This window comes from Megalops cyprinoides, chromosome 12, assembly GCF_013368585.1.
Source record: "Megalops cyprinoides isolate fMegCyp1 chromosome 12, fMegCyp1.pri, whole genome shotgun sequence".
In the NCBI taxonomy this organism is placed as follows: Eukaryota; Metazoa; Chordata; class Actinopteri; order Elopiformes; family Megalopidae; genus Megalops; species Megalops cyprinoides.
Genome location: NC_050594.1, coordinates 32,966,883 through 32,991,598, shown reverse-complemented (window position 1 = coordinate 32,991,598; position 24,716 = coordinate 32,966,883). Strand labels below are relative to the sequence as shown.

Here is a 24,716-nt window from a genome sequence, read left to right as displayed (position 1 = left end):
ATGGTTTTCCCGGCTGGAATGGTACGTGAGGACACCTCCAAGCGTGTGGCAATCCAGCAGCACCCAGCGGACACATGTGGACTCGCTACCGCGGCGGGGTGTGACAGACGCCCTGTAGAGCTCAGGCCCCATGCCTCCTCTCAATCATTAACGCCGCGTGCCGTCGGGACCACATTTGCACCACTCTCTCACCGCCATGTGACCCAGCCCTGGGACAAGACAGCAAGAACGCCTTATCTGGTCTTAATCTTGAAGGGCTGGGCTTTTTGTGCAAGGAGAGGGACGGTTGAACTGCTGTGTAAAACCTGTGTCAGGCATGAGTTACAACCCCATCCTTAGGTCTTTTGAAATGCAGCTCGCTCTCATGCCCATTAAGTCAAGTACTTTTTTGTGATCAGGTGAAATCCAGGAATTCCTTTAAGAGCCTTTAAGGGGTATTATGGCTCTGGTTTCATGTACAACTTTTTTCTGATCATTTATTGTGGAGTGAGGTGTGTGAGGTACACTGGCAGCGTTTTCCTCATTTCACCCTCTTGTTGATGAAATTGTAGCCTATTGTGTACGTGTGGCACATACCACCTGAGAACCATCACAAAAGTACTTACTTTAAATAGCCATCTCGAGAATGTGCAGTTCTGATTTTCAACAATAGATGGCACCAACCAGATCAAGCTGCTCTGTCTGGTCACTGAATTTGCATGGGTGCACTCTTTTTGTCTGCCATTTTTTTTCCCTTGACAGGGAAGATTTCCTGTTTGGGAGGAATTAAACTGGCATTATTATAATGGTGAGCCATCTACATCAATATGTAACAAAGAATTGCTGTAGGAAAAATAAACATTACAAAAACTCATCCAAAAACAAAAAATAAGACAAAACTTATGTAAGGAAGTTGGTGATGAAAATCACTGTCTATTTGGGTCAGTAATCCATGTGGCTTAGATAAAAGCACAAAATTAAACTGAACAATCAGAAGAGTATTGTCGGAACTTTTATTAATGGGATTTTGCTGATGTAGCACACCCATATATGTTTCCTTTGCTGCTGCAGTTCAGCAGTTACTTAAGATACATGAATTACTTTCAGGCTTGTGGAGAATTTTTTTGATGTTCATCAGGTCTTCCTTTAAACCACAGGTCACGTTTTGGTGGAAACAAAAGCCTGTGCATCGACAGTACCTTAAAACAGCGATTTAACTTAAAAAAAAAAAAAATCCTTTCAGAAATGAACCAACACAGAAGTGTTTCAGTTACATCTGTGTTGGTCCATGTCCATATTAAATTAAATAAAAACATCCATACTAAACTATTGTATAGGGAGTGCAGGCTTCTGTTTTTCTTGAAAAAATTGTCATGAGACTCATGTAATGAGTGATTTTTTGACTAGTGCACCTGAAATTAACCTCACAGGCAGAGGTGGTCTTAGCAGTTTGTTGGTGAATTGGTCACAGTCTGGTGGGACATGCTGTCTTTGTGATGAACAGACACATGCAGGTCACTGTGGGGTAGAATTCTTCCTGTGTGGAGACAGCCCTGGAAACCTTAGAGCTGAAGCAGAGGAATGCCACTGTGATTATATAATAAAGCCTTTGGCCAGAATGAAAGCTAAGAGTGATTTCCCTTGTGAGGGCAATGTGTGCATGTATTTACATGTTTTATTAGATTAGGTGACATTAATTTGTAAAGTACAGTAAGACAGTGAAACAGTGCAGATCATAACATTAAAGATGACACGAACAACCAAACAGTAAAGACAGTTCTACAACATTAGCAAATGCATGCATTTGCATTAAAAACAAAGCCCTTTCATTTTGTTGTTCAGAATATCTGTGGCAACTGGGATGAAACCTGTAGTGAAGCTCATATCATAGCAACATAAATCATATTACGTACAACCCAAAGGCAGGTAATATTCCAAACAGTGGTATATGGGGTGCTTCACACCATAGACGGGTGCATGTCCGTCTGTGTGCCTGTGAGTGCCAGGCCATGCAGGGAGCAAGGAGCAGGAGCAGATGGCAGGGCGAAATGGTGAGAGGCAGGGAATGGGCTGTGATTAGCCTTTCAGCAAACATCCACTCAGAAACCCCCAGCCATGAAGCAATCTGAACTGTGGAAGGGATATGACAGATCTATATTGGTCTATAGCTATATGTTTTTTTATCTCAGATTTCATCCTCTCAACCCTGACCTTTAGCTTCAGTAAAGCACTGTTCACATTGGGTGGGGGAATACTGACCTCAACCTGGATTAATGCTAGCATTTTTAACCAATGCGAACTACCTCCAACTGGCTTATTAACAAAAAGGAGGGAGGACAAATATCAAGGAAAAGCAGTGGACATTGCACTGAAATGTTATATTCCCTGTAAATAGTACGAAATGACTACCTAAATTTTACCCTTTGGTAAGCACTTTTTTTCATACTGCTTGTTTAAAGTGAAGCACATAAAGAGGGAAATTTGGGAAGCAAGTTTAGTTGAGATAAATAAAGTACATATTATAGCTGAAGTATTTAAAGTTGAAGTCAGTTTAAGGTTTATACTGAGGATTACATCTGACATGAGTAAGATGCAAAAAAGCATTAGTCTGTTTATATATATCTTAAGTGGGTTGTATATTGGCTTTTTTACTAACAATGCAAATTATTGATGAATTTGTTTATACTGTATATTAATCCAGCACTGAGTTCAGCATTTTCACAATCCTACAGCTGCTGGTTTTCTTACGTTTATGGACACATTTTTCCCTCCAGCTGGGAAGTTTGAATTTGCTGGTTTGGATAACTTTGTATTGATGCTGCTGCACAACATGAAAGGTCAGATTTGTGAAGGGATTTCATGTGCTTTGCAGGTAGTCGAGGCCCACAAAAACATATGCTGGGTATACTAACCAGCTGTAATGAGTGAGATTTGCAATTATCAACTGTTATTTGGGTATAGCATAACTGTGTGCCTTTGTCCCTGATTCATATGCAATTCTACATTTGCATATACATAAATAGGATGAAGATGCTAAAACTGGGAAGGGATTTTGCAAATTTGGATCATTAAATATTCCACTGAATAAAAGCAAGCCCCATGTTTGTATGGAAATTTTATGACTTGTGAACAACAAGCATTAATGCTTGCTTGTTAGGCAGAATGTGTGGTTGTATAAACTGAGCTCAAACTTTTCTGATAAATGGATAAAACTTCTCCTATTGTAGTTCATTGATGCAGATGATGTATAGGTGTACTACAGCAAGTTAGACAGACCAATAACTGTGCAATCTGTGTTCTTGGAACACAAATCAGAACACAGCGTCCCAAAATGTTCTATCACATCTTTAAAGCTGCCTTGCAGCTATTATGTACGGTATCTCCCTAAAAAGCTTTTTTGACCATGGAAGAAATAAAACCTGTGCCATTTGGTACATTTACTTAGTTGATGGGTTGAGTTTTGTTTTTTTGTCAATATAAATCACTAGAAATTTTGCCCATATAAATCAGTATAAGTGAAGTTATGAATCATCAGATTCTCAATGACAGATAACTCTTTGAAATTAATGGCAAATATATTTTACTTGCATTAGTAGCATAGCTTCAGAAATGCATGTTGGGTTTCATGTTACCTGTTTGGCAATATAGGTATGTCATCTTGTTCTGTTCGCACCTGCTAGGCTACTCAAGACACAATAATTAGAGTCCTGACACCCAACCTTAGTCTGATGGGGTCATATGCTATAGGTCAGGTTTTGGTTGAGTTGGGCAGTGTGACGGAGTGCCATCACTACGGTTGAGTATGCGCTCTGACTGCCTTACCAACGAGCCTGGCTCTTTGGCGTCGCGGTCAAAGTTGCATGTTTGGTACCCCGTAGACCTGGGTTCAAGGCTGGGCGGGGCAACTGCTCTCGTCCTTCGCTACAGGCAGATATTTTATGTGTCATGTCATGACACATTTATGTGAAATCTAGTACAGGTAGGCCTAATTTTGTAGACTCCTAAAGTTATATTGTGGCAATTCTGCAATGCGTTTCATTTTTGTGAGAAAAAACGACACTTAAAATCAAGCATTATCAGTGCAGCTTGCAAAATAGATGCCTAAGCAACTGAATTACGGCTCTTATTGTGAGAGCTAATTTTGGGCTATTTTTGTTTTTCGTTATTCAACAATTTTAGCGTGAATGTTGTGTTTGCATTCTGGAGCTGAGACCTTGTTTTCTCTCGCAGTTAAATGGTTTATGCACGTCATACTACTTAGCCAGCAAGCTAGCTAGCTAGCAAATTTGAGTGGTAGCATGATTTGTTTAGTGTAGAAACCTTACATATGCTGGGATTGGTTATTCCTGAACCTCAATGAGAAGGCTGGCACATTTTTCCCAGCTGGCTTATGAGTTTCTCACTTCATACACATAAATATGTGACATTTGTCAATAATTTTCAGGCAGGGCCATGTATGTACATTTTAAATGATTTTAGGTTAGGGTAGTAAAGCCTGCTTGTTGGGCTCAGGTTCCAGCTGGGCTGTCTTTTTCTCTGACTGTTTTTTTCTACTGGGATTTTTTGTCTATATGTCATTTCCAGTCATTTTTTCATCACCATTATCATGTCATTTTATATAAACTAGTTGTTCATTGAATTTACAGAAAATGTGCTATATCGTGATATGTATCGTTATCGGGATATGAAATGACCTACTGTATATCAGGATATGAGATTTTGGTCATATTGCACAGCCCTAGTGGCAGTACATAGTAGTCCCTGCCTATTCAAATGAAGTTAGAGGTGGATTTTATTGTTTCAGTGTGGCTTTTTCTGTGGGACACTTCAAAAGGGGAATAATTGCCACAGTTATGGGTTATGCCTCAAATGTAACTTGGCGGATGTAATACCTGCCGTCCCAATTCCTCCACAGAGCTGCATGTTGAAAAATGATTTACCAGCATTGCAAAATACTCCATCTGAAGGGAACTGTTTATGGAACAGCAAGACCCATGCCAGCAGTTTAACAACTCATTTCACAACACTGTCCTTGCCAGCACTGATCATTTGTAAACAGTGCCATTAAAAAAATAATAGGTTTGCACAAACAAAGTTAAAATTGCATCAAAAACATGTTTTCAGTTGCTTTTGTCGGCCTTTTGCAGCTTTCCTCTTCCTGCTGCTCCTGTCAGCCCTGGCCCTAAAAACCTAAAAACCGCCCAATATTTCAATGACCGGTCACACTGACTGGCAATGCTCTTTCCCCTGGTTTGCGTGGTCAAATGTCATACTACCGACACAGTCTAGGGAATGGTGGAGAAAGTGTTTTGTCCCTCAACATTTAGTCTCAACCATGAATAAAGCAGTATCCATTAAACAGTGTGAGAACATCATGCCTATGTCCCATGAGGGTCATCAGGGTCATAGTGAGTGTTTAATTCACCTCACACAGCTTTCTTTGTTTATAATTTGGTGATAATTATGGATAAGATGGATGGACAGAAAACAAACTCCAGCAAAAACATTTTCGTTTCTCTGATCAAAAAGTTCAGAAAAGATGAAATGAAATGGCTCCTACCAGTGGTGTCATTAGGTCCCATCATGCGGGGCTATAGCTCCAAATATTTTAAGCCTAGCCCTGAATATTTTCGCCCTGAAAAAGAAGCGGAACAACAGAGCAGTATAATAGAGCGGAACTTGACTTTCAGCGTCCAAAGGTGTGATAATATTTATTTATTATAAAGGTAGATATAACCTCCCCACCCTACTGATGCCGATCTCCCTTCAAAAAAAAAAAAAAAAAAAAAAAGACAAGCCCTAGGCAAACTTGACTTAGCCCCTGATCTTTTCAATAGCTAGAAACACCCCTGGCTCCTACTGGAATTACAGAGTGTAATTATCCTATGGGAATTAGGCTATGTGTCCACTGGAATTTGAAGCTCTTAACTGAAACACTCAATGAATGATGGTGTGATGGGGGTATATTTCACAAGTTTTCTGGAATTGATGATGATGATGATGATGATGATGATGAATAACTTGAAACTGGTAGGGGAAGAGTCAGGAAAACTACTGGACTTTAAAACACACAAGAAAGTCAGTTGGAACATAGGTTAAACTCACAATCTTACCATGTAACAAGCATAGTTTTGCCTGTGCAAAACTCCAAGCAAACAAATGAATTTGATGCATTGGACCTGCAGAGGCATTGATGTAAAATATATTTACATCCCTAAAGGTAATGTAGAATATAAATATAAAATATAATAAATATTATCTAAATATTTTAGTATAGCAGAGAAAGTGTAATGATGGCTAATCAATTGAAAACAATGTATGGGCTGGGGTAGTTTACACAGTCCTGTCCACCTGAAGGGATTTGACTATTGTAGCACAGACTTAAAGAAGTCAGACTGCCTTCCACTATCCAACTAGTTGTAATCTGGCCAGATACAGCTTATTTATAAGCTTTAATCACAATGTAAGAACTAATTTGGATATTCCTAAAGACATTTAATTTGTATGCAGCTCTCTGTGGTAATTTGTTTCAAGGTCTTAATAGCAGGTTGGAGTAGGACAGTTCTATAATAACAAAACTGTATGATTAAATTTAGTTTTATTTATTAATTTGTTAAAGTTTTTATTTGTTTATTTGGCAAATGCATTTATTTATGGCTTACATAAAAAGAACAATAACAGAGAATAATAACATTTAACACAAGCTTTCATAAAACAATGCTTTACTGGAAACACCATTGCAAACTCAATGCCATGAACTGAATCTGGTTTTCATAGATGAAATGGAGATAAAAATTAAATCCTATTCAGCTCCCCCTCAAAAAATTAAAATATTGATTGGAGGCTTGATCTCAAGTTTCAGAGGAGGGGTGTTATGGAGAAATGATTTAAGGGCTCAAATGAACCATGTTCTTCCATAGTCTGAGGTGTTGTGTTGTAGTATTCCCATACATTTACCCGTTTCATTGAAAAAGCAGAGAAAGATAAATCAAGCAGACTGTCTTGAGCAGCGTTGTAACACATCATGTCAGATGGAGTAGACCATCTAGATTGAGCAGACAGTCTTTGGTGGTGCTGTAACACATCAGATGGGATGTAGACTGTCTTGACTTGAATGTTAGCTCATATTAAACCTCTCAGTGCAGTGTTAATGAACCAGAAGATTTGGCATGATGAGATCGACCTAAACTATTGTAGACCATCTTCACATTTGAAATTTCTCATCACAGGACAAGATGATGCGACATGTTAGAACACTGTCAAAGATGGTCTACTCAAGCTTAATCTAATGTTTCAATGAGACTAATGGGACCAAAAGTTTGAAGCAAGATGCAACACTTGAAGCAAGATGATCTATGGAAGCTCATTTGTTACAGCACAGCCAATGATGGCCTACTGGAGTTTAACTGATTGTTAAGTCACTGCCCAGCATTTTAGTCAGCCTCTACTGAAGTTATTACACTCCTTGCCTTGAATTAATTGAATTAATGCAAATTCATTTAATAAGTGTTGACAGCTTTGATAGTTGCAAGCTATTTAATTGTGCTCTGTCAGAGACAGTTATGCTGTGTAATTTCTCTCGTCATCCCCAGAGGTAGTGCATCAGTCTGACTTCCTTTAATTGGAATGAATCTCCAGTGACCAGTCTAAGTGAATATTTTTATATACACACAATCATGTAATTACTGCCATTACTGTGATTACGACTGCTTAAGCCATTTACATTTATCTGCAAAAAGAAACATTTCCCAAATACTCCTGTTTACATGTAAATAATTGATAATGTGATTAAATGGTGGAAATAAGAGGGTCAGAGGCATTTGCCCCAGAGTAACCCTGCAAAGTAGCTTACTACTATTCCCTGTAGTATCTTGTCCCACCACTTTCATTCACGCAAAGCAGCAATAACTGTAAGAACCATGCTACACCATTATTACATGTTCAGCTTTGGTGCAGGCTTATTGATTTAGCAAAACGTACTGGCTTTTGCCATTCACCTCCTTCCTAGTAGACATAGCGTACTGGCTGGCTAGCATCAGCATCATCAACAATGTGATTAATAAAAAAAAGCAGTTTCTTTTCTTCTCTGAACAGCAAACCCATGGCGTGATCAGTGGTTGTGTCATGATAAAGAGGGTAAGCTGGAGATTCACTCCTCTTGAAACCCTGTCACATACTGAAAGCTCACTTTCTTTCACACATCCATAAACAAGCTCTTGTCGTGAACTTAATGAATAGGCTCTTCAACTACAAATGAAAAAGTAGCTATGTGCAATATGATTTCTATGCTGCAGGCTCACAGCTTCAGTGTTTCCCTTTTCATCCCACATCAATTAGACTAAAATGATAGAGTGACGTGATCATTAGTTTAATTTATGACTGATTCATTTTTTATGCTTAATGCAGTAAACACAAACCTCATGAATTTACAATGTGGGTGTGTTGGATTAGTAAACAAATAAAGATGATATAACAGATGATATAACAGTTATGCTCATGAAGATTTGTAAACTGAAAACACTCATACTCCTTACATGGTTGAAGAGCGCAGGAGAGAGAGCCATTCATATTTGTTGGATGTGTTGTTTCATAAGTGTAGAGTATCAGTATTGTACCTTCATTGGGTTGCTTTCCCTGACTTCCACATACCCTGTGGATATAGATGACCCTGTGGTGTGGAAGGGTTGGGCGATTTTCCACAGTAAATCTACTTTGAAAGAATTGAATAAAATGGCATTCACCTTGAGCGCAAACCAATTTCTACAACTGGGGTTTCCAGCTGTTTCACCACTGTGGGAGCCCACAGTGGTGAAACACTGGCTTCATTTAGCCAGGGATAGGGGTGGGTAGGTTGTTCAGAATGCCCTCATCTCATCGCTTTCAGAAACGTTCAAAAAAGAATGTTTCCCCCTCATCAGTCCAGTTTTTTTAGTCAGCAATTACATGTTACTCTCGGTATGTTAAGCATGGCACAACAAGGAGATCATGGCTGACCTACCCATACCTTGTTCAGGCAGAATGAAACCAATTTTTATGAATATCATCAATGTGCATCATTGTAAAGTCAGTCTTTTTTATGGAAAATGATTAATGATTAATAGCCCATGTATATGAACACAACTCCCATTTGGATTGTTGCAAGCAACAAAATATCAGATTAAATTTCTATTTAATGATGGGGATTCCATTGTGTCATAAAAGCCAGTTATGTTATTTGCACATAATAAAGTTAACCATAATAAAGCACACTCAATAAAGTACATAAATACTGGTTAAAGCAGTTGTCTCTCAATGTAGTAATTTCACCCCAAACATCTCCCAAGCAAGAGTATGCATAACCTGTTGATTTTTATTCAGTTAAGACTTGGTTTACTGGGTCAACACTTATCTTATTGTTTGTTGTAGCTTGGCAAGGCCCTTATTAGTCTAATTTAGTGAGTTAACCTAATTTAATCTTAGCTATGACTTCTCAAATGACAGTTAGCTAAAGTGTGAACAATTTTTTAGCACCATGTAAACAAATGAATCAATGGCTCAAATGAGACCTTTTCTGACAGGTCTAGCTATAACCATCATCATTAGTCATCTTCTCTACTTGCTTGTATTAAGTATTGTATAGTATTGCTTGTGAGATCTTGGAAGGTAGGACAGTCTGATGGCCATGACCTGAAATGGGGTCACAGAACCTCCTGGATTTACAGGACAAGCAGAGCATTGCAGGTCGACTGTTACGGAAGGGCTTCTTGGCAACATTGTGGCGGCAGATGGCATTTCATGAGGTAACTTGAGGACAGCAAATCACAAACGAAGTGTGGTGAGGTGGGGAGTGTGTATATGAGGAAGGAAATTGCTCGAGGTGCCTCTAGCACACCTGAAAGAAAAGCTTTCATGTGGATTACAAGAACAAAACTAAACACCAATCCACAGATGTCACAGATCCATTTCCGTAATTTATAAATAATTAAAACAATCTTGTGCCTAAACATTTGGCCCATGCACTCTTGGTTTCATTCATGATACAATTGATGGCATCACCATAAATGTTTGCAGGCTTTTTGCAAATATGATATACAAATTATGACTTTTCATTAATCCCTTTGAATCTATTCTTTTACAATTATGCAACTGTTGTGTTTCACACCCTGTATTGTACAAATACTTTATTTTAAGTGTCTGTCAGCCCTTGTCTGATTTGTTATTGATGTAGCACGGACTCAGTCACGGCATGTCCCTTTACCCCTATTCATTTTCATTTGGGGCCCGATTTTCAACATGTGGATGTGATGACAGCATGACCACCTCATCACACCTCTGTGCCAAAAATTCTTCTGGGATATCCAATGATATCAAACCTCTGTCCATTATGCACCAGTACTGTATATTAGCATTGCACAGCAGGCTGTCTTTGCTCCATGTTATGATCATGAAAATCTTGTCCCTGGACTAAAATGGGCCTTGCTTAATGGGAGAGAAGTGATAATGAAAGCAACGGCAGAGATCTGCAAAAGGGCCAGTGCAGAAAGCTCCTTCATAAATCTTACCCTGATCATTGACAGCTACTATAAATATTAGCCTCCCGTTTGCACCATGTGCAGAGGCGCCTCTTGTTCTATTCATCATGTTGAGCTTTATGGGACTTCCTGCTGGGTCTTGGCTCGTGCCCTCGCTCCAGAGGAATGAGAACGTCACAGCAGTGCCACAAGAGTGCAGAGGGTCCCTTTCATCTGCTGGATATTAATACGAGAAATATGAACTGTCCCTGTGCTGCCCCTATAAATCAGCAAGCCCCTGGAGAGGAACAGGGTAGCGGGGTGGGGAGGTGGGGAGAGGGTGCTGGGGGGAGGAGTCTGGCTCAGGTGTTGTCTTCATCTCTAGGCAGAATTGTAGTGCTTGCTGATAGTTATGAGGACACAGTGTGCAGTCTGTGCGGAGGTTAATCGGGGTAGCCGGGGCCACACAGAATTAGCAGGGGGATGCTGTTCCCTTTTAAACCCGCAGTGTTAGCACTCCACTGACCCCAGGACCTCGGGCGAAACTGGTGTCAGTTAGGGTGAGGCGGAGCCACGAAAAAAAAAAAAAAAAAACAAGGAGGACACAGGACACGCCAGCTGTAAAATCTGGGTTAATTATCTAGGTTATAAACTTGATCCTTAAACAACCCGGCCATAAACCACAACCCATGCAAATTCAACTCCTCCAACACTTATAGAACATACTGTTTGCAATCACAGAGCACAGACATTGATAAGGTAGGAAAAAATGTTGAAAACAAATTTTCCCATTCCCATCAGTGTTAATTCAAGCCTAAATTACACACCATAAATATCAAATCACTTTTTAAATCAGATAGAGTCTGACTAAGCTAGTATGAGTGAAAAATTAACTTTTTGATTAACTATACATTTATTGATTGATAATGATTGCAACTGCACTTTTAAATAGCTCTAGCATAACACTTTAATTAAGAATGAAAGTATTAAAGAAGTGAACAATTATATAGACCAAAGATTTGATTTCTTTGAAAATGTTTTAGTCATTTCAGAATTCATGAGCCTCCTTGATGAAGAAGAGCTGGAAGTTCATCGCTGTCATTGATATACCTGTACAGCCCTAATGGGGTTGCAGAGAAATAGCTGCTATGTGGTTGTGTATCTTATCCAGAGTGACTTACATAGCGTACAACTACACATTACCCATTTGTACAGCTGGATATTTACTAAGGCAATTCAGGTTAAGTACCTCACCCAAGCCGTTTGGAAGCTGTTCAAATTTGTAAACCTCCTAGGGCAAAAAGGACACGGACTTTAACTTTCCATACAAACACTTCGGGTGATGGTCTAAATACACATAAAGGGATTGTAGCTGCATTGAATATTAAAATAAATGGCTAAATGCATGGTATGGCACATTAGAATTAGTGCTAGGCCTCTCTCTCCATGCAGACAGATCATATAACTGCCTTTTAGTTTATGGAATACAGTTAGCTGGATCGTGCTACATACAGTATGTTGATCACATTGTGTATGGAAAATATATGGTGGTATAATACACCCATTTCACATGATCTGCCACTTACAACAAAATAACTTATTGAAACCGCTTACACGCTTACACACCTAAATGTAAAATGGCTTTTACGCTCTAATCAACAATGCTGGGACTGTGGCAGTAAGTTTATTTTTTCCTCTGTTTAGAAGGAGGTTCCATTTCATCTCAAGAATTTCATCTCTTACTGTGCATTTATTATTCTCAAAAAACAAACTACATATCTGTTTTTCTGTCAAAACAAGTAGCTACAGTAGGTGCCTGAGCTTGGGACTATTTTCATGTTTCCATCATTTCCCTGCACAAGTCTGCACAACCAAGGCAATGCTTTACCCAAAACCAACCAATGACTGGGAAAAGCAGAACTGTGTATTTGGTACAACATACGCGCAAACTCTGCTTATCAATAACTTCTAAGGGGACTGTTTATAAAAGGTGGAAACGTAAACATTATGACATTATGTGTATTTATGCAAATGACTTCAAAGCACAACATGTTCACTTTAACCCTCTGACAAAATTGATGTTGGAGGCCACTGCCTCCATGAGTCATATTTACTGCTACTGTGTGGAGTAATGCTGATTCCTGTCATGCAAGTTTACATTTTGTATGTGTGGATTAGATTATGCAATGAGACTGTGATTTTGCACCTTTTGCACGGGAAATGTTTCCCAACTTTAAACACCATTCACAAGTTACTGCCAGTAGCACATGACAGAAATTTGTGAGCAGCAATCATGCTGTCTGCTTTCATTGCCTCTGCTGTGATCTGAGTAAATAAGAGGTAGTTGCTCATGTCCTCTTACTCTTCACTGCTGCAGCACCTGTGATTATATAAGTCATGAAGCTTTTGCTTTTTCACTTAAGTATTTTAGTCCCTCTAGTTTGCCATGCAGGTGCTGTCTCTTCCAGGTACAACTCAGCAACAGCAGCACCCCACAGCCAGCTGCTATCAAAACTGCCAGTCCCATTTCCTTTGATATGTAACACAAATTATGGTAAATCAGACTCATTACACTTCAATTTTAAACAGTAAAACATGAACATTGTTACATTTGCTAGAGATGGAGACGGTAAAAAGGGATCTGGAGTCTTGTGTTAAAGTAACACCTGTTGTGTTTGTTTGTTGCATGTTTGCAGTTGCCATTCCATGAATATCATCTCCCATCAGAAGGTTACACATCTCCACCCTCCAGTGGCCATTATGTAAAAATGTCTATGAGTGTGCTCTTATGGTGTGACATGTAACTGAAACATTGTAAAGTGGCTGCAGGAAGCAAAAGTGATTTTCCAGTTAAATAAAGCTTCTTTTCCTGTATCTTTCATGCCCTTAGCATTTAAATGCAGGGTACTTGACCTATCTGTTGGATCTATTGTTTTAATAAGCTATCTAACTTGTTGATCTGTCCTTGTTAAACCCCCTCAGGTTCCCAAACTGGCAGTGGCACTTAAAAACTGGGTGAAACCTATGAACAGGGGACATGATCACTGGAGCAATCTGGCTAGCCAACAACAGCATCCAGCTACCTAAGTACTGTAGCTAGGTTTGCAAAAAGACAATTCTGTGCAAGATTAGCTTCTTACAGGTAGCATTACACTAAAAGGTTCTGTCATGGCTGCATTGGAATGGAACTGGCATTGCAAGGTGTGCCTTCTTTGCTTGGCTACAGCATGTTGGTTCCAGGTAGTCTCTGCCATTTTCTCTTGCCTGCCTGACCAGCAAGCAGTGCCTTGAGTTCCCCTATTGCCCCAATGATATTCAGACATTCATTCAACAGGCCCCTGCCTTGCTTCTCCCTGTAGTTTACCTTAGTGTTAAGTATTACAAGACTGCAAAGTATGTGGAGCTGACCTGGCTATTTATAATCACACTTGTAACATTAAATACAAAAAGGTAAAACTGTAAAGAAAGCTAAATACTTGTAACCAAGACAACATTACTTAGCAACCAGTAATCCTTAGCACTGTCATCACCACAGCATGCAGACATAACACCCAGAATACTTCAAAGCAAGAATGCAGCACTCTGAGAACAATGAACCTTTTTGTTTGCAAGCTCTTGATCATTACTGAAAAACTAGCTGCTATGATGATGATGGTGCTTCTTCTACTTCTCATTCCTAGTAATAATAATAATAATAATAATAATATATAATGGGAAAAATAGTAATAATGAGTTGATTAATTGGATTAAAATTGCTGAGATAGTAGTTATAGTATTCTTGCTGTGGCTGAGTGAGAACCAGTCTTTGGGCGCATGGGATGATTAAAATATTCATGTATAATGCATAATATTGAATATATGGAACAAAATCACTGAGATACAAAGAAGTGGAAACTCAGCATGTTGAACTTGCAGAGGTGTGTGACTTTTTTCTTCGAACACAGTTACTTTATTGTGGCCAGTGATGAAGTGTCAAATGGCACATGTAGGTCAACTGGAGCAAAGTGTGCCCTGCAGTACAAAATGTAATACAGCTCTGTCAATCATTTAACTCATCTTGACTCTCATGGATACTTTTTGCTGTACAGCCTAACTAGCCTAATTTTCAGTGCTCAGCTGTTTTCCACTTTATACCAGTCCTCATGGATAATTTTTTTCTTTGAAAATTGAGTATGAAAAAGAAAGGTGGAAAGCTCCTCAAGCTTTCATAGCAGTTTTACTGGTATTTCTGTTGTGAAAATGGCATGTTTACAAGGTTTCCACATACATGTCAGTGATACAGATCTGTGTTTTGGCACTAAGACCATGATGATAGGTACTTGGAGCAGCCACAAACCCTCAAACAATCTACCACAAGCTAAGCTGTTCATAAATACTGTGTAGGTTATAGGGAAAGTTAATTCAAAACTGAGGGATTTAGTTTATGCACCATACATGTGAAGCATTAAATAATGGTTCCTGTGGAACACATCTGAAATGGTTTGGTAGAAGTTTGGCAGGAGTTTCAGTGCACCAGTGTGTCAGCTGCTCTGTCGCAGTTATCTCCATGGTGATGGATGGAAGACTTTGGTTTATTTTGAGAGCAGGTTATGGGCAGATGGTGAAAGAGGTACAGGACAGGGAGATGGGAAAATCCTGCATTCTTGCGATAATGTCAACAAGAGAGACCACTTACTGAATGAAATGTGCCACCAAAAAATTAAACTTAAAAACTTAAAAAAATGGATGTTGCTGTTCCTTCTGCCATTATAAATAGGTTATTTTAATATGATGGAACAGTGTGATTAGTGATATAGAATTCAAGGGGATTTATTATTTAGTTTCATAGTCCGAGATTTTAGAAATATAAACCAATGAGAAATAAGACACAAAAGTGTTCACTGAAAAAACTGGCTGTAGTGAAGACAGTCACAATTCTGTCTTCTACTGGCCTCAGGATAACATTTGTACCTGTCCACCTTCCTCTTCTTCTTAGGTTTGTGGTAGTCTATTTCTGCAAGGGAATTATTCTTTGTGATGTTTTGTTTATTGGTAGTACATGGTTGTGGGACCCCACTCAAAATATTCACTCTTTTTGTATTCTCAAGAGTATATAATTGAGTTTTTTTTTTTAATTGGGCAATATAATGAAAATTCACAATATTCATTCCCAGACCCTTTCACAAAGTGAATCAAGAATGCTCAAACAAAACTCTCGATGCCCAGAAAAAAAAACCCTTATTGGTCTGTCCACACGGGTAGCTTCACAGCAGATGCAATAGAACACATCTTGTGAATTCATATCTACAGTATAAGTTAATTCCAGAGGAGAGGAAAAACAGTGAAAAGCCCTTTTGGGGGTTTCCTACAGAATGACTCTGAGGTCTGGCTCATTATAGACATTAATATCGGTGCCAAAATTATTGATATTAAATGAAACCAATGCAAACAATCTTGGCCACACCACCTCACACAGATTCAACAAGCATAATGTTACAGCAAATCTACTGAAAGTGTTCTAACTTTACCCTTTGTACAAATTACAAAATATGTATTATACCATTACACACACACACACACACACACACACATATATATACAGTATATAATGTATTCTCTCTATCTAACTATACTATATATATATATATATATATATATATATATATATACACACAGATATAGTTGTAATATTTTCCTCAAAACACATTTGAATCAGTCCTCATTGTTTCAGCCATTGACTTGGGTTTATTATACTATATGAATCTCCTGACTTTCCTTGTGACTAAGTCAAATTAATGTCATAGCCCACTACCATACACATTAATGTTTATTGTGAACTAATCTACAGATTTGTAATTAATTCTAGGTTCAGATCCACTTTTTTTGTTTTTTTTTTTGCTCAACAATCTTAGGAGTCACTTTAATTCACAATGTATAACTGTTCCATAGGGACTCATCCCGCCTCTTAGAATTAAGAATGGCAAGTTGAGACATTAATGAACGCTAGTTGGATTAAACCATTGTAACATGCCGAGGCAGATTATGCCGAAGTGATTTAGGGACACCAAACAATCTCTCCTTGCAATGGACCTGTGTGCAAGGTATAAACCTGAGAGTAGGGGGAATTAAGTGTCAAGAGAAGGCAAATCTGTAGGGATGGTGTACTTAAAGCAGTCAATCCAGGTCCCTTGTTAATTTGTTTTTCTTGCTGGTTTTTAGACTGACTCATCTTGACCTGACTTTGTAAACAGAATGGTATTAGTTTAATCAGCCGTTTAAGTGCCCTGCAGCTCTGATTAAAAAGGAAACAACCACCTGATGCCTCTGGACGGCACGCAAGGGCCCAGCTCTCACCTCTCCCACACGTGAACACCATGGTGTAAAAAAATTTAACATTCATTTAATTAAATTCTTATAAAGACCTTATCCAGCCACTGAAAATGCACTCCAGACCAGAGGTTTCTCTGCTTTTATTAAATGGTATATTTTGCACTGTTATGATTTCTTTTTTTTTTTATTGAATGTAAAGCTCTCACACTGTATTGTATGGCTCTCTTTCCTGTCTCTTTTTTTCTCTATTTATGTCATCTTCTTTCCCTCTATACCAACCTTTTAAATGGACAGTGTGAAATTTTAAAAAATCCATATAAATGCATGTGAAGGAGTAGCCCTTCACCTCACCCCCAACAGGTTAAATGTTCAATGTTAATTGTTTAATTGGTTAAATTGAGGATCCTCACTGTCTACTTTCCATCTTGTACAATAAGCACTTTATTCAATCAATTACGACTGAAACAGGTTACATGTTTGTCTTTAATGATTGTTTAATTGTTTTGTTAATTGTTATGTCTTTGTCTTTGAGACCCAGTTAATTGGTCGCACCTGCTTAGACTGATTAAATACAGGTATGTGGCCAGAGGGAGGTCAGATTGCTGCAAGCCATTTTGGTGTGCTGGAGGTTGTAGACTGGTTTTTCTGTGTTTGTGAGTGGGTTTTTTTTTTTATTATAAATAAATTGTGTTTTTTTGTAAAGTTTTACTCCTTCTGCTAATTTATGTGCAGAGCATCGGCCAGCTCCGTTACAATGCACTAGAAAAATGCCTTTGTGATCCCTTTTGCACTTCCTTTTAACAAGTTTAAGTGATGAGGTTCCAGCCATCCAAGACAAGATTCTGTTTCTAAGCGACTGCAATTTATAAATGTTTTGGGAAGACTATACCTGATTACCTCACATATGCAGGAAGACAGTCTTGGTTATAAGGTGACCTCCCTTTCTGAATTAGTGAATTAAAAACAGTACATGTCCTTTATCAAACAAAAACAAAAGATGCCCAAATCAATAGGGACAAAATAGATTCACTCATTCAGGCAGCATGCCTGCAGCCAATGGTTATTTTTTTACATGTCCCAATGTGCACTACAAGAGAGTCAAATCTGATTGGAGGATTTTGGATATGATAATCTATGTAAATAGTTAAAAAAACTTTTAGTGATTAAATATATATGAAATGTTGAATTATGAATTTTTTATGTAAACATTTGAAACAATTGTTTGAATCCCTTTTGCTAAGGAAAGCACAAAGAACTGATGAGTAATTTTTGAGCCATTAAGGATAAATCTTTAGTTGAAAAAAGTGATCCCTCTGGTGTTCTTTCCAGTTGTCTCTCAGATTTCCTGTGAAGCATGTCCCCCCCCCCCCCCCCCCCCCCTTTTATTTAACATAAAACCTCCAATGACACGTAATACATTCTGCTGTAACTGTCCCTTCATGAAGGTAGTGTTTGCAAAACATTTTTATCGCTAATTGTACCATTGTCATTACTTTTCTGTGTGTTTGCAAACTAATTTGTTGAGCTGTTGGCATGATTTTAAGGAAATGTGAGAAAATAAACACCTCCTAGAAAAAAGCAACACATGCTTCAGTTATGGTAGTGCAACTAATTTGAGACACATACATGTACATGTCATTACAGTGACAAGTGCAGGAGTCAGGTCACACTGTTTCTACATGATATCAATAAGTCAACATGTGAATCAATTTTATAGATAATGTCTTAAATATTTCATAAAATTCTCTCATTAAAATCTTCTGGATTTCTCTAAACCGTCATCTGGAGATTGATTCTGAAGCCAGGAGACAGGCTAAACTGCAAGGACCCAAGTTTTAAATTGCAGGACATTTATGTTTACTTCAGCTGTCCTCTCTTTTTACATTAAATGATAAATGGACTGCATTTATATAGTGCTTTTCTACTCATTTGAGTACTCAAAGCACTTTACAGTTATATGCCTCACATCTACCTACCAGTGGCAGAGGCTGCTATACAGGCTTATCAACTGGCCACTGGGAGCTGTTGGGGGTTCAGTGTCTTGCTCAAGGACACTTCGACACTCTGCCAGGATGAGCCAGATTCAAACCCCAGTCGACTGCTCTACCTCCTGAGCCACTGTCGCCCCCCATACATTACATACCTTTAAATGTAGTACCTCAGTTATTTGATCAGTGAGTTATAGATGAAGCATGGCTGCCTTTTCCTTGCTTGTATACAGTCCATGTGTGTTAAATGAACAGTCTAACGTGAAGTGTTAAACCATTGCAATTAACTTTTCCTTTTGTGTAACTCATCATAAATTACCAAAGATGATATAGATTTCATTTATATTCAAAAATTCAAGCTATTCATGGCTTGTCAGTGCAGGGACCCTTAGAAACAACAGGCTAATATAGTAACGTTGCTGGTGAAAGCAAACATTTGCAGTTCATTTCAGATCAAGATTAATCAAAAAACTTTATAAAGCCCTTAAAAAATCTCAAAGTGTTCTTGATTTTTTTTCCCAGTCTTCCAAAAGCTGTTGCAGATCATTTAGCCCACATAGACACCTACGCTGCTGTGAAGTCTTTTTGTGCTAATCACCACCCTCTCACCAAGTTATATAAAGAGTGGGTTGAAGTTCACTTTACTTTTACAGTTAGAAAGAAGTTAAAGTCCCAACACTTTTTGCAAACAGTGGAATACATTTTCTCTGTATAATTGAATTCTGGTGTATTTTATATAATAAATTGTTTTAACACTTTCTATGAAAGGTCATACATAACTACATAAAGCCCTCATAATCCCTACATCACAGAACTCTGATACAGACACTTGCATGATAATTTGTAAACACTTCAGCCAACTGACATAGACGGCAAAAGTGTGCTGCATTACCATACATGCCAAATTAAGAATGTTTATGATCATATCACTTACAACATGGATGGTGACATCCCATGCAGTCTCAGTCTACAATGTTTGTTGGCATAAGAGTTTATAAGTGGTCCATCTATGCTCATAAATGTTCTCCGCAGGGCTTATAACAGTTCCTTGTAGTTTTAATATGGGACAGTTCATTGAAAGTGTTACCAATGAATTACTACTGCTATAATAATTACTAGCCATATGAAAAAGAGGACGTTATGGAATGGCAGTGGTGAGACCAAACATGAGGTCAGAGGTGGGTGTCACAGCAGTTTCCAGACATTACAAACAGCAGCTGGATCTAATGCAAAATCAGGCAGAGCCTGCTGCTCTTTGGATGGAGGAGGACAGATCCTAAAAGCTTCCTTTTATGTCTAACACCAACTTTAAAGGAGTGGAGTTTGACAGCTGTTTGACAAAAAACTTGAACCTGTGCCCCTGGGTGGCAGTCCAGATGCTTGCTCTGCACCGAGTTTAAAAGACCAATTACAATGCCTTCTGGCCAGAGACGCACACAGTGGTGCCCCTACAAGCATTGATTAAGTGTGATGCCTTGAACAGGTGGTAGATCTTGAATAGCGCAATCTGAAAACCCTGAGGCCAAGAAGACAATTACCCATGTCCTCAAAACACCTTGGCCTTAATTCATGAAGTGATCCGAGGACAGTTTGTAAAGTTTCAAAAACTCCCAGAATCTTTAAACAAAATAATGCTGTTTGGCTTTTTGGCTTTTCTGTGGGTTTGTGAGTTGCTTAAAAACTTGATGATAGCATCCTAAAAACAGCTTATTTGATCAAGCCACTTCTATTGCATCTCTGCATGTATCCATGGTGACATTATTTGATTGTTTTCAGAGCCAAACAATAATTAAAAAACTAATATAATGTCTTTAATTTTGCATGTCTCTTGTATATTTATTGTAATCAAAGATTTTTCTCTTGTCGTTGCTGTGAAAATTGAATTTAATTGAATTAATTGAAACTTTATTTCATCAAAGTATTTCTGAAAATCTACTCCAGTCTAATTAAGCATATTTGCTTTAATGTACTGTGAGTTTTAACACATTCCTGACATGCAAATATGAATTGGGATGCTTCTCTTTTGTCCTAAAAATCTGATATCTAATCAGACCTCTAAACTAAATACATGGTTGGCATTTTAACAATATCGAGAATATGTTCAGGGAACTGTTCTATTCCTGTGGCTGGGATCCAATCCCTGGCAATGTAACTGTAATGCACTTTTTAATATGCAATAGATCTGTGAACTCAGTGTATTTATCCTTGTCCTTTTGTAACTGAATCCAAAATCAAACAGGCTTAGAAGAAATGAACACTAATTTTAATAGCCATCACTTCCTCTTACAGAGTATACTGGTCTTGCCAACCTCACTGTTGAAGGTTCAGAGGCATATTTCTCCAAAAGGTTTAATGTGCAGCATTCTGGTGGCAGAAAAAGTTGAAGAAATTAGATGTTAAAAATATACGCTACACAAATGCCCACTGAAATGGTACAACCGATCAGAGTGACACTACCTCTCAATGCATGTAGAAGGGCCTTCATAGGCAGTATCTGCATACCCACAGATTCAACATTAGAACATTTGAATAATTATTAGAATTAGTGTTTTACAGACAACTGAATACGGCTGATTTGATGTGATTTGATTTGAATAATATTCAATAAATTTCAGGCATTTTATGCCTTAACATATGTGTTTTTTACTGAACAGCATATTTCCATTATATGGCTTCGTAGTTTTTATTGAATCCCGGCCTTAGTGTTTGTACTGGAAAACTGGAAGTAAAAGTGAATACCTTGATACATACACAACAGTTTTTGACCTAAACCAATAAATATAAAAAATGCAGTAGCAAGGTAAAACACAGAAGGAATGCTGTGAATAATACAAAAGATCCAGCTTGGTTATATCTTTCACAATGCTGGTAAATACAGGGGTGTGTCATGGAAAAGGAAAAGAGGAGGTATAATCGTGCTATACCTTTAATTACTGCATTGTTTTGTAGATACTATAAACTGATCCCTGTAACAGTTTTCCTAATGCTGTTCCAAAAAGTCTTTTCATTTTAAGACTCAGAAGCACTAGCTAGTTATTATACTTGTCTCTGTCACATGTAGGTGCTGTGCAGTCTGATTTATAGCCATCTGAAGCTGGGTCCCTTCTGGCTCCTGGAGGCCATTTTATTTCAAAATCACCACAGTGCAATGTTTGAAATGCACTTCAGGCTGTCCTCACCAGGAATGGAAACAAAGGGCCAAGTCTAGTAAAGAAAAAATGCAGAGGAACTCCCTTCTTCCCAAAAAAGAAAAAAAATGGTAAACTGCTAAACATCAAGTCTAGTTGTTATCTAGATGTTAACAGGCATATAAATGGTATTGGTCAGGCTGTTGTAAATATCAGTGGAATGTTGGTTAAAATCCAGCAGATGGTAAACAGCTCTGAGCACTTGCTGTTTGTGCAACAAAATTCTGTACCACTCTATATTGAGTTCAATGTTGGCTTGTTCAGTTAACATAACTTATTATATAATAGTAACTTTCTTTTAGCCCCACTGTCTCTTTAGCACAGTATATTTTATGATGTCCAAAATCAAAAAAATCAGAACTAATACTAACACTAACCAGAACTATCAGCCCTGCATGAATGACTATAACAAAGATCCCAGTTTCTCGGTCAGCAGTTACTATAGAGAAGGGCTTGCAAATCCAGAAATCAGAACACGTAACTGGCAATAAGTGAATATAATACATAAAGTGTGTTCCCACACATTATGTATTAACATTCCCATCTGAGTGTAAAAGTCAGAGATATTATTCATAACCTCGATCTTGCAGTCTCCCTTTAAAAATATAAATAAATTTCACTTTCAGTTCTCAGCTGAAAACAAACATGACCACATATCCTTTTCCTTTCTAATCAGGCCATGCTATTAACTTGTACATGCTGTTTGTGCCTCCTGTAACAACAGCAGACAAGCTAAAACCAGAATAAAGTGTTGTGACAAATTTAGTTGACTTGTGGTGCCAGATTTTTTACCTCAGTTTACATTCTGCCTGCTTACAGTTATTGGCATCCTGTGAAATGGAAAACAACACTGATAATATCTCACTTTCTTCAGTGTTTTAGTTTTCTTCTGAAAATTCACTTGATTTTTTTTTTTTTTACTGCGGCTGCCTTGTCCTCAGACAACCTTGCGTCCGGGGAGCTACTGCTGCAGTGTGATGTGTCTGGAAATACCTCCGAAGGTTCATCATCCCCCTGCAAGCGGCATTCCTGCTGGGAAAGTAGGAGCTCAGTGACAGGCACCATCTCGCTCTTTCGGTAAACATTTTATTCCGTCCAATTCAAAATGTGTTTGCTGTTCTTTGCATTTGATATATGATCGTTTCTCTGTGCTCTGTGTTTTATTTGCCTTGTCCGTTGTCAGTACAAGGAAGGGTATTAAAATTCTGTGCTCAAACGAGTGTCAAATCAAACCTTTGTATAGCTCATTATAACAATACGTCTGTCAACGAGTGCTACTGAAAGAACACAAGTACAGCCAAATTTAAGAGCTTTCTTTTATGACAAACACTGCCCTTTAATTCTGTTAAATGGAATTTAAAATAACAACATTAATAATGATATGAAAATTATACATGATGTTACAAAGGTTAAGAAAACATTTTTAAAAAGTGACAGTTAAACAGCATAATGAACAAACAACATTAGTGATCATAGAAATTTTGGCAAGTCATTCCACACATTTTGCTTTCAGTAAGAAATTTATCTAATTAAGTATTCCCATTTTCATTATGTACACTTTTATATTTGGTAACAATTATTATACATTTGATGGCAATTACCGATAAGTGTACAAAAATAGCACTTGCTTAGATTTGATCTTGAAATTAATTGTCAAAGTAAAGCAGGTAAACAGAATCCCTCAGACTGCAGCTATCACCAAGACTGTTCCAATTAAAGAGTATATGTAACAGAAAGACAAAATGAATTTTACTATACTGTCAAACCATGAAGCGAATTAACAGAGAAGACTATCTATTGCATATGCCATTCATTTTGTATTGTTGAGGTAGGGCAAGCAAATTGTACTCTTTTGAAAATTAAGTGCATTTTACAGCACATAAAACTACACAGTGAAAACTCACTTACTGGGTTCCAGTGGGAAATGTGGCCATGTTGACATGTACATTGTCATTTGTATGAACAGATCTTAAACATTTTTGATGTATTTTTTACCACAGATAAAATTTTACCCTCTAAGGTATTCATGTAATATCCATATTTCAGTTCGGCAAAAACCACACTCTGTTGGCATTGTTTGCTTTACCTTAGATTCTTCTTCACTGTTTTCCTTACAATTTTTTTTAGAATGCCGCCATTGTCCGTACTTGCCTTTAATGACCATTCAAAATCAGCAACCCCCTATCCAATCGTGTAACCCAGGCAGCCCCCACTGCCACCACCCCTCCCCACATCCCAAAACCACCCACCTGCATCCCTGCACAACCCCATGTTTCGCAGTCCAAGTCTCCCCACAGGAAAACTTGCTGTCACAAAGAATCGCATGCGTGGGATTTACCTAAAGACGACAATGCTCCTCAGATGAACCCTTGTGACGTGGCCGTCGAGCAGATGGTGACCTAATGTCCCTCTTCTTCCACAGCACCCCCGGGTCATCGGCAGAAAGGGCTGAGCGGTTCTGAGAGGGACTCGCTCAGTGCTGTCTGAGCCTGGCACTTCAAGTGCCTTTTCCAGCACACATTAAAGCACTCAGACAAGCCTGGGCAGCATCAGACACCTTTGCCATTATGTCTACTGCGACACTTAGCACTCTATAAAGAGAACCGCCTTTGGCACTCCACCTGCTTCACATGTGATGAAACTGTAGTAAATGCATGTACAAGGAAAAAGACAGTGTCTAAATGCACACTTCATAAGTTGTGTGTTGCATGGGGCTCTTCCATTTTTTGTCCAAGAGCAGATTGTTGGCAATGATGGTTGGG

General features: G+C 38.3%; 1 long non-coding RNA gene across 1 annotated transcript in view; it reads left to right on the top strand.

The window, feature by feature from the left end:
• The window catches only part of LOC118787305, a 77,397-nt gene extending 52,894 nt beyond the window's left edge, over positions 1-24,503 (top strand). Inside the window, exons 2-3 of the long non-coding RNA XR_005005368.1 lie at positions 22,896-23,031; positions 24,377-24,503. This is a non-coding gene — a long non-coding RNA (uncharacterized LOC118787305). The remainder of the gene's footprint in view (positions 1-22,895; positions 23,032-24,376) is intronic.
• Positions 24,504-24,716: the final 213 nt, after the last annotated feature.